Here is a 15357-nt window from a genome sequence, read left to right on the forward strand (position 1 = left end):
GCCAAACAGGTCCATGCGATCCTGGGATGCATAAAGAGGGGACTCTCGAGAGGGAGCAGAGAGGTTATGTTCCCTCTGGATTTGGCCCTGGTGCGACCGCTGCTGGGATCCTGTGTCCAGTTCTGGTGTCCACAGTGCAAGAGGGATGCTGATAAATTGGAGGGGTCAGAGAAGAGCCACGGGAGTGATTAAAGGATTAGAAAACCTGTCTGATAGTGACAGAAGCAAGGAGCTGAATCTGTTTCGCTTAACAAGGAGAAGGTGAAGGGATGGTTTGATCCCAGTCTGTCCGCACCTGCCTGGGGAACAGGTATTTAACCACGGGCTCTGCAGTCCAGCCGAGGAAGGTCTCACATGATCCAATGGCTGGACGTTGAAGCCAGACACACTCAGACTGGAAATAAGGCGTCCATTTAACTGTGACAGGAATTAACCGTTGGAACAGCTCCCCCAGGGCTGGGGGGGATTCTCCTGCACTGGCCATGTTGAAACCAAGTCGGGATGTTTTGGTTTAGCTCTGCTCAGGGGATTGCCGCGGGGCTGGTCTCTGGCCTGGGCTCTGCGGGACTCAGGCAGGAGGATCCCAACGGTCCCTTCTGGCCTTGCACCCTAGGAAGGAATGAAAGTGTCCCCCGGGCCTTGGTAGCAGGATGTGGGGGGAGGGGACGGGTTCTGTGGCCCCCCGTGGCTGAGATGCCAGCTGAGGTAGACAGGGCATGGCTCTGCTCAGCAGGTCAGGGAGGAGGGGGGTCAGGGAGCAGGCTATCTGGGGAGGAGCCCTGGGAAGGCGGCTTGGGCTGGCACTTCTCTTGTGCCAGGGCGCTGGCCAGAGATCACTGGTGCAGGATTCTCCCACACCCAGATAGATTAAGATTTATTGGGGCCCTGGGCACAAAGAACATTTAGGCTCTCACTGGGCATAGTCTGGAGGGAACTAGAAAGGAGCCGGCTGTTGGGACTCGGGCTCCCACCGACCCCTGGGTGCTGCTGAGGGCACTGGGTAGGGATGCAGCACCCTGGGCATTGGGGGAGGGCGTCCTCCCCCTCCGCCAGACCTCTGGGGCTGCGACAGGTTGGCGGAATGAACGGCTGGCAGCCAACTGCGGGGATGGGAGCCACTTGCCGCGGGAGACCAGCCTGCCACATGAAACCCCATCCTGGCATCTGCGCCCAGCTGGCACGAGCGGTAACCAGGAGCACGGCCCCTGCTAGCGGCAGAGAGCAGAGTTCCAGGGTCCCTGGATCGCCAGATGCGTCTCTCTTACCCCCGCTCAGCGCCAGACGCCAAACACTGATGGACCCCCAGCGACAGCTCCGCAGCGTGCTCAGTTCTGCCCATCACCTGGGTATCTGGGCACTACAGACTAACGGGGACTTAGTGGGGTTCTGGGATTCAAACACAAACGCCAGCCCTTCCACACACAAAGTCTGGATTGTCTTCCCCAGTCTGGACTGTCATTCCACTTCTGTCTATTTCCCACTCACTGGGCTCTGCGTCTCGGTAGGATCCCCTGGCATCCCAGAGCCCGTCACGCTTCCTGGCCACATGCTACCTCGCCCTGTCTCAAGCCAGCAGCCTCTCCCCATGCCGAATGAAGTGACCCCGAAAGTCCCGGGCTCGAAGAAAAGCACGAGACAATTCCGTGTGAAACCCGCGCTCCTGTGCCAGCAAGAGCAGCACGTAAAGGACAAGAGCGATTCAGTGAGAAGGCCAACCCCATCCCCGACTGCCCCAGGTCAGGCAGATACAGCCAGAAACCCCAGCCCTCCTGCCAGGAACTTAGGTCTTAGGGGGAGAGACAGCCCCAGTTTAACACTTGGTTGGGTAAAGGCAAGCTATGGATCTCTGTTCCCAGCCCCACCATGGGCGAACTGTGTATTTCAGTATGGATTCACTCCACTGGAAAAGCAGAGTGCGAGGTCCCCTGGTTAGCACATTGCACAGACAGAATCAGTGAGTGCCAGATCCCCGGCCCTCTGTCCACGGTGAGCAGCGTTTCAAAGCAGGGGCCCGTCAGCCCTGATCCTCCAAACAAGCCATTAATCCTGCTTCAGGCCACGCTCTGCCTGTGCTGAGATACGCAGGGCGAACGCCCACGGAGAGGAGGAGAGAGGGGCTTGCGGGTCGGGCCCCAAACTGGGACTCAGGAGACGTGGATTCGGTTCCCGGCTCAGCCACAGCCTGCTGGCGTGACCCTGGGGACGTCACTCAGCCTCTCCGGGCCTCCGCTGGAAAGCGAGAGGCTGCCACAGGGTGCGGGCACCGCTCTGAATGAAGTCGGGCAGGGCTCTCGGGCAGCGTGGCTCCCCTCAGGGCACACGCTCACCAGGGCAAGAAGCCTCCTGGGCGTCGGTGCTTCCTGGGCCTGACCTCGGAGCGTTCGGCCCCGTTCACCCCAGGAGCTCCTGGCAGCGAGTGCCCCTGGATGGGACCCCTGGGGAAGCCTCACCCGCCCCCAAAGGGCCCTGCCCCCCACTCCGCAGCCAGCCGTGACTCTCAGCCAGCGTGTGACACAGACGGGTTATTAGTCGTCGGGCCCCCAGCGTAGAACAGAGCTTGTGAGTGCAGAAATCGGGGACATTCAGAAAAGTCCATTGTTGCGGGGGGATCCAGAGCCCTGGGCCCTCTCCCCGGAGACCCAAACCAGGAGACTGACTCACTTCCAGCAGCCCAGCCTCAGACACACCCAGCTGCCCCCACCCCCACCCCCACCCCCTTTGTCTCTTTCCCAGGCAAACAGGTTCCCTGGTCTCTGTTGTCCAGCACCTTAGGCAGGCTCCTTGCAGGGGACGAGCTCCGGCCATCAGTTGCCAGGAGACAGTGTCAGCCGTTCTCTGTTGCCAGGCAGCCAATCAGAAGTTACACCTGCCCTCTAGGGGTCTCTGCAACGATCACACCTTTATCCCACCACCTAGATACTTGAGTAACGCATGGGGGAAACTGAGGCACGCAGTATTCAGAGAAAACATTAAGACCCTTCCCACTTGGTCACAGTGACTCACATTGCCCTATCTCTGAAAGCTGCCGTGATGATGCACTTCTGGATGTAGGGTGCATGTGCACACAAACGGGGCCCACAGAAACAATCCTGAAAGCTCCCTTCCGTTTATTGGGGTGACCGAACTCAGCTTCACCCCACGGTAAATCTAGAGTAACTCCTGTCACAGGGTCCCCAGGCGATGCTCTGGAACTGCTCCCTATGAAGCCAGTCAGGACTCTGGGGCAGTTGTCTTTCTGTGAGCAGACTGTTTTCAGGACACACAGCTCACCCGGCTCCACCTTCCTGGGTCTGACCTCGGAGCATTCAGCCTCCTCTGCCCCTCCGTGCGCTTCCCACAGCGAGTCCACCCAGGCGGGTTCCTGGGGAAGCCAGAGGGTCCTGCCCCCCAACTCCGCAGTCAGACGGGACTCTCAGCCAGCCAGTAAAACAGAGGGTTATTAGACGACAGGGACATGGTCTAACACAGAGTTTGTAGGTGCAGAGAACAGGACCCCTCAGCTGGGTCCATTTTGGGGGGGCAGTGAGACAGACAACCCCGTCTGCCCTTCACTCCATGTCCCCAGCCAGCTCCAAACTGAAACTCCTTCCAGCCCCTCCTCCTCTGGGCTTTGTTCCTTTCCCGGGCCAGGAGGTCACCGGACTCCTTTGTTCTCCAACCCTTTAGCTCTCACCTTGCAGGGGGGAAGGGCCCAGGCCATCAGTTGCCAGGAAACAGGGTGTCGGCCATTCTCTGTGTCCAGACCCCTGCACACACCTGCCCTCTAGGCCTCTGCAATGATCATACACCCTTACCCCACCCTCTAGATACTTAAGAACTGCCTAGGGGAAACTGAGGCACCCCCACACTATTCAGAGGAAACATTAAGAACAGTCCCACTTCGTCACAACTCCCCTGAGCCCAGCCTGGCGTCAGCCACTGTGCACTTACCCCATCCAAATGGAGATCAGCATCTGAGCTCTATAGACATGTCACACACACATGATACCCATGTACCTTGGACCAATTCCCCTCCATGAGCCCGCCTTGTGGTTCTCAAACATTTCACCCTCAGGTGAAGCAGCCCCTCGCCCCCATGGGTTGGACATGACGGCCCCCTAGACTGGCTGTTGGCGACACTACCCAGGCAGCTCCGCTGGGCTCTGCAGCCCTGACAAGATGCAGGAAGTGGCTGGCAGGTTCCTGTGCATGAAGCTAACCCACATGGGGGGCGACTGACCTCAGCTGATGCTGGGGAGTGATCCATGACCCTTCCTGCTGGGACGCAGGGCTCAGGGTGCAGGGGAGGACAGAGTGTCTCCCATGCTCTGAGCTCTGCTGTGTCTCATGAAGCCCCAGCCCCTGGAGTCACGTGAGCAAGAATCTTGGCTTTCATTGGAAAAAAAACAATGAGCAAGTTTCCAGCCGTCCTAGCTGGCGAACGACTGGGACAGACGGCCCTGGCCAGGCACCAGCGGGCAAAGAACGGGAACCGCCATTTGTCCTTTTGGGATCATCTCCAGAATTTTAAGCCAATCTCAAGATCTTCGGGGCCCAGCTTGTGATTTTTGAGCCCTGCGCTGGCCATCCCTGGAGCAGGGTTCATGGGTAGTTCCAGCTCTCTCAGCCTAGTCCCCTTCCCCACCCCCCAACAGCCATCTCCCTCCCGTCCCAAGTGCCCCACGAGAGCACAAAGATCACAGGTCAGATGCCCCCCCAGCTGGCACATCTCCCTGAGCAGTCACTGCAGGGCAAGCCCTGTTGTATTCCTTTACAAAGGCCAAAGGCCTTAACGTGATCCAGTCACCGTCCAGCCTTAAACAGGGTTAAACGAGGTTCAGGGTTTGGTACCCAGGGATCCCAGCCTGTTGAGCACCGTGGCAAACACACCATTAAACAGCCTGTGACCCTGGCATTAAAGCCGGGATTAAAGACTTTGCAACGTGACGTGTTAATTAAGGCTTTCCTTTTAACAGCATCCCTCGGTCCCTTCGCGGTTAGCTGCAGAGACAAGTCTCCCGGATGGGAGCAGAGCTGCTAAGACCTGGCCGGCTGGGGACACGAGAGGTTAGCTGAGCCAGGCTGGAGCTGTTACCGTCCGATCCCCTCTGTGGCTGGGATTCGAGGTGGTGGTGCCGGCTGGGGCTTGCTCTCTGGCCCGGCTCGCTCGGGAGCAGGATGACGAAGGCCTGCCTGGCTCCGGGACGCAGGCTCCCTCCCCCTTCCTGAGCCCAGCCTGGTTTCTTGGCGCGTTCGTTGCTCTCGGCAGCGCTCTCCCCAGCACATCAGCCCCGCGGGAGCCTTGGCCAGCGCCGAGCGGAGCTCAAACCCCACAACATCTGGTGGTGCAAGAGCCGCCTCCCCTGCAGCTTCGGCCGCAGGGCGTAGCCTCCCCGTATCCCTCGACCAGCCTGTCCTGGGGCTTTGGAGCAGTCGCCCATCACCCTGGGAGCCAAGCGCTTTCACACACAGACCCCACCTGGGCTGGGCCACCGGCAAACACTCCTGCCGCCCTAGCTCAGCCAGGGGCTTCTCAGCGCTGCAAAGTAGGTGGGGCCATGGCACCGGCTGGGGGGCGGGGGGCATGCACCTAACCAAAGGGCTGCAGGGCGCGTGGGACCCAGCGCACTCGTCCCAGGAACTGGGGCGCCCGCCCCGTTCAACCGCAGCTTTCTCTCCCTCCCGTCCAGCCCCCGCAGCTCCCGCTCCCCGCATCAGCCCTGAGCTTTGCACGTCTGACACTGGCTCCCAGCAGGGACCTGAATAATCCCGTGTGGCCAGGCTGCAGGCGCCGAGCCGACCCCGGGGGGACTGCACCGTGGCCAGGCCAAGCACACCAGACGACACGGGGGGCCCTGCTCCGAGACTCACTCCCACGGCGGCAGGGCACCAACGGAGGAAGAGGCCCCTGCCCTATGCCAGAGCGGAACGGCCCCCAGGAGCGAGTCAGGGACACGGCCAGCCCTTGGGGCAGATGGCTGTTGATTGCTGTGGGGCTCGCTAAGCAGCTTTGAGCATCACGCTGGCCAATCCCTCTCCCTCCATGGAGCATGGGTTCAAACCACCGCTGGCCTGGCCCTTGCTCCTTCCAAGGCACGGTGAATGCAGCAAGCTCAGTGCAGGTTACAGGGAGGCAGGTTCAGAGCAACCTGACCACCTGTCTGCCCTGAGTGGGCACCGAGAGCCCAGGCCTCAGCCTTCATAAGAGCCTGGCCTGCTTAGACGTTTCTTCTCCTGCCGCGATTGTAGTTGGGCGTCATCCTCCACCCCAGAGGTGGCTGCATATGGCATGAGAGGCACTGTAGGAACATAGGTTGAAGGATGCGGCAGCAGATCTCGGATCACAGCTGGGTGATTATGGCAGGGATGGATCGAGCCGGCACTGACTGACAGCTCATCGATTGCCAGGGTGTCTCTCCCTGTCCCGCTAACAGAGCTGCAGGAGCGGAGGTCAGCGTGCGCAGCCGTTTGTGAGTCGCCCCGTTTCCCGTGGGGCATTGCACTTCCCTGAGCCCATGGGACAGAACCCAGAACGTCTCCAGCTCCCTGCCAGCCCCATGGGGCAGCGACACAAGCCCCCTCTCCCCTCCGAGCCTCTGGGATGGGTCCCCCTGCAAGCCCCCCAAGTCTAGCTCTTTGCACCAGGCTCCTGCATGGACTCACCAGCCGCCCTGGGAAAGCAGGAACATCCCTCCCAGGCCCTGTCACAGCCTGATCGATGAGGTTATTTGCACTGCACTCCCCTCCTGCTGGCAGATCACCTGGAATTAACCAGCCCCTCCCTGCTCCTGCCTGGGCCTGCGTCAAGGATCAGAGCCCCACAGGGAAACGAGGCCAGGAGACGGGGCCAGACGCCTCCGTCTTTCCCTCCTTCATTACACCCGGGGTCTGAGGCGATGGATGGATCCAAAACAGCAGGGGCGCCTGGCCTGCGGAAAGCTCCCAGATACCACGGGGATGGGCACCGAATGGACGCCTGTAACTGTCAGACCTAGACACAGCCCTCATTCTGAAGCGTCGGGGGCTCAGGGCAGATCCGTGGTGTCTTGCACATGTCCTGTGCATCTGATGAGGATCGCAGGACTCCGCCCCACCACCTCCCCGAGCCCATGTGCACGGGCAGTAACAACTGACTGCCCCACGCCTCCATAAACCAACAGGCCAGGCTGCCCCCAGCCAGCAGGGCTCGGCCTTTGGGAGCCAGCCGCCTGCCGCCAATGGGGCCCTGCAAGCCAGCCTAACTTCCAGGGCAGCCTCTCCAGCTCCCTGCAGCCTGCTGGGAGACTGGCCCGACCCTCCATCGCCAAACAAAACAGCTCCATTTTCAACCCAGAGGAGCTACGGCCCATTCACACCAGCTGGGGTCCTGGCCCCATTGAAGCTACAGCTGATTCACACCAGCTGGGATCTAACCCCATTGATCCCAAAGGAGCTATGACCCATTCACATGAGCTGGGGGTCTGGCCCCACTGGAGCTACGGCCCATTCATGCCGGCTGGGGGTCTGGCCCTGTCAAGGTTCCTCCCCCACTCTGAACTCTAGGGTACAGATGTGGGGACCTGCATGAAAAACCTCCTAAGCTTATCTTTACCAGCTTAGGTCAAAACTTCCCCAAGGTACAAAATATTCCACCCGTTGTCCTTGGACTGGCCGCTACCACCACCAAACTAATACTGGTTACTGGGGAAGAGCTGTTTGGACGCGTCCTTCCCCCCAAAATACTTCCCAAAACCTTGCACCCCACTTCCTGGACAAGGTTTGGTAAAAAGCCTCACCAATTTGCCTAGGTGACTATAGACCCAGACCCTTGGATCTTAAGAACAATGAACAATCCTCCCAACACTTGCACCCCCCCTTTCCTGGGAAATGTTGGATAAAAAGCCTCACCAATTTGCATAGGTGACCACAGACCCAAACCCTTGGATCTGAGAACAATGAAAAAGCATTCAGTTTTCTTACAAGAAGACTTCTAATAGAAATAGAAGTAAATAGAAATGAAGAAATCCCCCCTGTAAAATCAGGATGGTAGATACCTTACAGGGTAATTAGATTCAAAAACATAGAGAATCCCTCTAGGCAAAACCTTAAGTTACAAAAAAGATACACAGACAGAAATAGTTATTCTATTCAGCACAATTCTTTTCTCAGCCATTTAAAGAAATCATAATCTAACACATACCTAGCTAGATTACTTACTAAAAGTTCTAAGACTCCATTCCTGGTCTATCCCTGGCAGAAACCAGCATACAGACAGACCCAGACCCTTTGTTTCTCTCCCTCCTCCCAGCTTTTGAAAGTATCTTGTCTCCTCATTGGTCATTTTGGGCAGGTGCCAGCGAGGTTACCTTTAGCTTCTTAACCCTTTACAGGTGAGAGGAGCTTTCCCCTGGCCAGGAGGGATTTCAAAGGGGTTTACCCTTCCCTTTATATTTATGACAGGCCCCATTGACTCCAGTGGAGCTACGACCCGTTCATGCCGGCTGGGGTCTGGCCCCATTGACTCCAGTGGAGCTACGGCCCGTTCACGCCGGCTGGGGTCTGGCCCCATTGACTCCAGTGGAGCTACGGCCCGTTCACGCCGGCTGGGGTCTGGCCCCATTGACTCCAGTGGAGCTACGGCCCGTTCACGCCGGCTGGGGTCTGGCCCCATTGACTCCAGTGGAGCTACGGCCCGTTCACGCCGGCTGGGGTCTGGCCCCATTGACTCCAGTGGAGCTACGGCCCGTTCACGCCGGCTGGGGTCTGGCCCCATTGACTCCAGTGGAGCTACGGCCCGTTCACGCCGGCTGGGGTCTGGCCCCATTGACTCCAGTGGAGCTACGGCCCGTTCACGCCGGCTGGGGTCTGGTCCCATTGACTCCAGTGGAGCTACGGCCCGTTCACGCCGGCTGGGGTCTGGCCCCATTGACTCCAGTGGAGCTACGGCCCATTCACGCCGGCTGGGGTCTGGCCCCATTGACTCCATTGGAGCTACGGCCCGTTCACGCCGGCTGGGGTCTGGCCCCATTGACTCCAGTGGAGCTACGGCCCGTTCACGCCGGCTGGGGTCTGGCCCCATTGACTCCATTGGAGCTACGGCCCATTCACGCCGGCTGGGGTCTGGCCCCATTGACTCCAGTGGAGCTACGGCCCGTTCACGCCGGCTGGGGTCTGGCCCCATTGACTCCAGTGGAGCTACGGCCCGTTCACGCCGGCTGGGGTCTGGCCCCATTGACTCCAGTGGAGCTACGGCCTGTTCACGCCGGCTGGGGTCTGGCCCCATTGACTCCAGTGGAGCTACGGCCCGTTCACGCCGGCTGGGGTCTGGGCAGAGCCGTCTGGGAACGAAGTCGCCTCGCTCGGAGCCGATGCAGCAGGAGTTACCCGAGCGCGGCCAGCCCAAGCGTGGCTCATTACGCGCAGCTCCCACGCGCCTTCGCCGCCAAAGCCCAGAGCAGAGAGACAGGGCACCGGCCTGGCCGGGCGGAGGCTCTGGAGTGGGACGGCTCAGCTAATTAGCTACTGATCGCTGCTCAGAGCCAGACAGCAGGTGCTTTGGCCGCACCAGGGGAGTGCAGGGATCAGCACAGGGGCTAAGGGCCGGGCTACACGGGGAACTCACCCCCGAGCGACGGAGCCGTGCCGACCCTGCCCTGGTGTAGACAGCACTAGGCCAATGGAAGAATTCTTCCGGCTTCTCGGGGAGGTGGGTTAACCGCAGAGATGGAGAACCCCTCCTGGAACTGGAGTGAGTCTACCCGGATGCCGCTCAGGGTGCCAGCCACGCTCGCTCCACAGCACGGGGGCTCCCTGGAGATTTTGGGCTCAGCTGTCAGGCCCCGGCTGGAAGGATCCAGGAGCCTGCGACCAGAGGTGAAGTGCTGGCATATCCCCCCAGCCCACCCCGGCACTGTTTGTTCAGCGGCCCAGCAGCTGGGGGGCCCTGGCCTGCCTGTTGCTGTCCCCGTGCGGCGCAGGGCTCCTGAGAGCGCCATGGCCCCGGGAGCAAGGTGCCGAGGCACCGCGCTCTGCAGAGACGCTCCCGGCTCATTTAATCTATTCAATTGGATTCAATTTCCAGCCACTTGATTCAATTACCCTGGAGGGACAGCGCGAGAGCAGAGCGCTGCGGTGGGACAGCGGCATGGGCCTGCTTTCCAGCGGCCACGGGGAGGGGGAAGGAGGGGGCGGGGGCAGGTGCCAGCCCGCCACTTGGATGGGGACCCAGACACAAGGCCCCTGCCGAAGGCCCCGGGGAGGACGGACACAAAGCACGGCATAGCAAGGGCAGCCCTTGTCTTTAGGGCTGGAAAGTCCTGGGTTCAAGTCCTGCAGCCGGGCACGGAAACACCCAGCACTGAGACAACACTGCAGCCTGAGGGGGATGCTGCCCCAGCCAGCTTCTGTGTCCCTCCCCCTCCCCGCCAGCTCCTGAACCCCCCCAGATGCTGCAGGGGAAGCAGAGGCGGATTCCACCCGGCGGGCTGGGACAGGCCCTAGGAACCCTGAGACGATCATCTCGCCACCTAACTTTTCAGTTTGAATGGTCTCGGTGCGGTGCAAGTGACTGGACGGGTGAATGGCTTCAGCCAGCCAGGGGCGGGTTAAGGTGACCGGGCCCCTTTACACAGGAGACGGGCTGTTGGCAGGGACAACACAACCTCCTCATGTTGGTACAAGCATCCTGGAGCACACCCATCTCTGTGTGTCCGCCTAGGGACTGGATGTGAGAGAGAGAGACACACCCAGGGACTGGCTGTGATACACACACACACACGGATTGATTGTGATACACACCCACACCCCTCATGCACACCCAGGGCCTGGCTGTGATACACTCCACACACACACACACCTACAGGGACTGGCGGTGCCCCCCCCCCTACACCCAGGGACTGGCTGTGATACACTCCACACACACACACACATCACACCCCGCTTCTGGGCTGCCTGCCTGCTGGCCCCCCTGCGCAGTACAAACAGCGTGCGATGTTACTGCACACGCCAGCGTGGAGAGAGACAACAGGGCCCAGTAGCGAGGAAGCTGGGATAAACAGCGAGGCATTAGTGCCCACAAGCAGATGGAGAGCGGCTCGCTGGTGCCAAGTGTGAGCCATGAATCTCGCCTTCAGGCTGCCCCTGTGTCGCAGGACCAATGGCCCCAGCCCCCTGCGACCGGCCTGCGTCAGGGGCTAGCTCGGAGCAAGGAGAGCCCATGGCAGGCTGGCCCCAGGGCAGCAAGGACACGCTCCCCCTTCCTCCCGCTTCTGGGGCCAACAGCTCGGCTGGGCTCCTTGGCCCGTCCCCAGCGCTGCGACCGCTCCCGGAACCAGAGCCGGTCCAAGCTGCAGCCTGGGCGTGTGGAGACGGCACGGGCTGGCTGTGTGAGCGCCAACGAGCCCGGGCCCAGCGGGGAGGGGCGTTAGGGGCTACGGTCCCCTGGCCGTTCCAACCACCTAGAAACTCAGGCCTTTCCAAATGCTCGTAACATCCCGTGGGGAGGGGCAGGAGTTAGCTAACGGGCACCCGGCAGGCTGGGTGAAAGGCCAGGGGCAGGCCCAGCATCCTGGGCGTGTTGGGATGCTCCCGCCCGCCAGGTGGGGCACGGGAGAGGAGCCGAGCCTCAGCAGGATGCTTAGGAAGGTGCCTGTGAAATTCCTCTCTCTCCTCCCCAAGAGCAGCGCACCGGGGCAGCTCCCCTGCTCTCTGCAAACCGCCACCCGCTCTCCTCGTCCACAGCCGCTCGGGGCACCCGCCGCCGGACGTCACTCCCAACCCGCACTGTGCGCAGAGCGCCCCCGTTGGCTGCCCCGCTCCGCTGCGGCTCCACGCCCGGCTTTCTGGAGCCGTTGGATCTACGTCCAGTGGCCAGGCCCAGGCCCGGGCCTGCTGTGGGCTGTGCCACACTAGCCCACGGGCCTGCAGACCCCTCCCCCGCGCACACACCAGCGGGCCCGGGGCAGTCACAGCCCAACAGGAGGGAAGGTTCCCGCGTCCCAGCCACTGAGGTGCCTGCTGATCGCACCCTGCTCTGAAACCAACGCTGGCCCTGGACTCCCCCGGTAGCCGGAGCCCCCCTGCGCTGGCCTGACAGACTCCATGAGGATGAGCCAAGCCAGCCACCTCGGGGCCCCCAGGCAGCAATCTCAGCAGCAGAGCAGGTGGACAGACACCGTTCACCCCAGCAGGCTCTTGGGACATGACTAGGCCCCATGCTGTGCAAGGTGCTTCCCCCAGGCAGCCGGGGAAGCAATCCCTACTCTGGAGAGGACACCCAGGCATCCCATTAACCCTCAGGAACAATTAGGAGGACACATACCGTGAGAACAGGGCTTCATCCCCGAGAACCCTAGGGCAGAGTCCCCTCTCCGTCCCTCCTAGCCAGCAGCGGGTCTCAGGACACGGGGTGCTGCCCCAGAAGAGGGGACTCGCCTAGTGCAGACCGAAGAGCCGAGCTGAGCTCAGAGTCTGCCACGGAGCAAGGGCCAGCGGGGGACACGTGATGGCTGGCACTACACTGCACCCATTCAGGATGGTGAACGCTGCCCTAGGAACCCGGATCTCTCCAGACTTACTCATGGCACCACCCCGCTGTGAACCAGCACCGGTGAGCAAACCAGCTCCACCCCTGCAACGTCCGCTCCGGGCCTTGCATTCTGCCTTTCAAAGGGCAGAAGGAAACACAGCCCTCGCCATGTGTGGCATTATTGACAGAATCTGTAACCGTATAGATCCCTGTTGCAACCATTGTGACATATTTGCAGCAAATATTGTACAAAGGTTGTCCTGTGAGGTGTCTATGGGACGGTTATGATTTGCTGGTTATAATCATGCTGTCTGTGTGGGTATCATTTTTGTAGTTGAAGTTATGAATATTGGCTCTGTACTGTCCGTAGTTCAAACTTGTGCTCTGCTGCTGGGGGACACCCCAGACAAGTTGGGGTCAGCTCTGCCTGGCCTGCTGGGTGGCTCATTAAGGACCATCAGCGACACAACTGACCCACTGAGAGAAGGCAGACACGCCTGGGGACTCAGCAGGGTGTGCCGGGACCTGCCTATGGACAGAACTCTATAAAGTTTTTCTCTGCCATATGCTGGACAGCGTGTCCTTGGGACAAAGAAAGCAAAGACCACATGGCAAGAGACTATAAAAGGCTGATGTCTTATCTCTATCTTGTCTTCAATCCTGCTTCTTGCCTCTGGAGGAACTTGGCTACAAACGGAAGCTCTAAACAAAGGACTGAAAGACCCGTCCCAGCTGGGGTTGTTCTCCAGAGACTTGGTTTGAACCTGCCGTTTATTCCATCACTGCTACAAGCCTGAACCAAGAACTTTGCCATCACTGTGTGTCATTGATTCCATTTAACCAATCCTAGCTCTCATCTATAGCTTTTCCTTTTATGAATAAAGCTTTAGATTTTAGATTCTGAAGGATTGGCAACAGCGTGATTTGTGGGTAAGATCTGATTTGTATATTGACCTGGGTCTGGGGCTTGGTCCTTTGGGATCGAGGGAACCTTTTCTCTTTTACTGGGGTATTGGTTTTCATAACCATCTGTCCCATAACGAGGGGCACTGGTGGGGAGACTGGGAAACTGGAGTGTCTAAGGGAATTGCTCGTGTGACTTGTGGTTAGCCCATGGGGTGAGACCAAAGTCCTCTCTGTCTGGCTGGTTTGGTTTGCCTTGGTGTGCAAATGAACCCCAGCCTTGGGCGGTGACTGCCTGGCTCTGAGCAGTTTGTCCTGAATTGACGCCCTCAGTTAGGTCCCACCAAGGACAGCATCATTACACCATGCCAGGGTCTGCACACGCCTTTCCCCGTCACAGGAGCTTAGCACCGTGGAGCGAAGGGAGCACGGAGCCCATGCCCCGTTCATGCCATTAGCAATGGCATTCACACCGCCCCTGCCCATAGGCCCCATGGACTCAGTTCTGGACAGTGAGCACCTGGGCATCACCCCAAGTGCTCACGGCTGCCACCCCCTAGAAATGGGCAGAGAGCAGCTCAGTTTAACGACTCCACCGAACCGCTCCCAGTGGGGCTGCCCTGGTACCGGGCCTGGATTTGAATCCAGCCCCATAGGGCGAACTACCCGAAGAGCCACCTGCTGAGCCCCACTGTCCAGACCCCAGGTCTGTGCCCGCCAGCCGGGGCTTGTCAACCCCCGCCGGTCCTGGACTGAAATCCGGTCTCTGCCCCTCGTGGGCGGCTCCTGAAGGAGTACCGGTGAGATGGGTCCTAGAGGGCTGCAGAATAAACGGGGGACCAGCCGGCATGTGTCTCCAGCACCTCTCGCCTATGTAGCCACCCCGGAGTGGGGAGGAGAGAGCTGAGGCCCGTCACAGCTTCGGGGGAGCTCCCCGTTCCGACCCCTCGGCCCCGGGAGAAACTTCTGGGGGTTGGGGATCCATTTCCCCCAGGGCAGAATCTGCACTAGCACCCACTGGACTCACCCCCTTGCTCCTGCCCTTACTCCGCCCTGCAGCCCAGCAGCAGGACAGCGGCCCGATGCAGCCCCATGTGAGGTGGCTGGGAGCTCTCCCCCTAGACCAGGCTATGCCAGGCTGTGCCTTCACCTGCCTGACAGACGGGCGCCCAGCGCTGAGCGGGTGGCGGGGGCAGAAGAGGTGATCTATGAAGCGGAGCAGGAGAGCGCTCAGTGTCTGGGATCTGATGGAGTCACCGCAGCGGCGACTGGGGAGGAAAGCCAGCCTGGCAGGGAGACCGAGCTGGCCTGGATGTCGCAGAGGAGGTGGCTCATCTATCCCTGCAGGCGCAGGACTCCCTCGAGCAGGCTGCCAAGGACAGGACTCCCAGCCCGCTGGCTCGGCACAGCCAGCCGAGGGGCTGGGGGTGACGGCGGCAGTGGCCAGGGACCATGGCAGAGGCAGGGAAGGTGGAGGGCAGCCTGACAAGTTGCAGCAGCAAACTCCGGCCCCATTGCGGAGCTCTGGCCAGGGACAGGCAGGGGTCTCTCGGCCCATCTCCAGCTGGAGCCCAGCATCCAGCTCTGCATCCTGGAGAAGTTGCCCTCTGCCTGGGGGTCGGGGTGGGGACACCAGGAGGGGGCTGCGAACAAAACCACGGGGACCACGGCACACAGACCACCTCAGCCGCGTGGAAAGGAATTCCAGCCGCAGCCCCACTGAGCAGAGCTGCAGGCCAGCAGGGGCCAGTCAGTCTGACCCCCAGGGAACCCACCCCTCTAATCCCTGCCTCCAGCCTGCATGTGGGGTGGGGCTACAGCCCGTGTTAGAGACACCCAGTCTTCACATAAAGCCCCCAAGTGATGAGAATCCGCCACCCCCCGGGGGTGGGCTGAACCCAGCTCATCAGCACCACTTCCAATCATGTATCTTAATTCCCAGCTGAGCTTTGACCACCCTCCGCCTCTCC

Source organism: Lepidochelys kempii, chromosome 7 (assembly GCF_965140265.1).
Source record: "Lepidochelys kempii isolate rLepKem1 chromosome 7, rLepKem1.hap2, whole genome shotgun sequence".
NCBI lineage: Eukaryota > Metazoa > Chordata > Testudines > Cheloniidae > Lepidochelys > Lepidochelys kempii.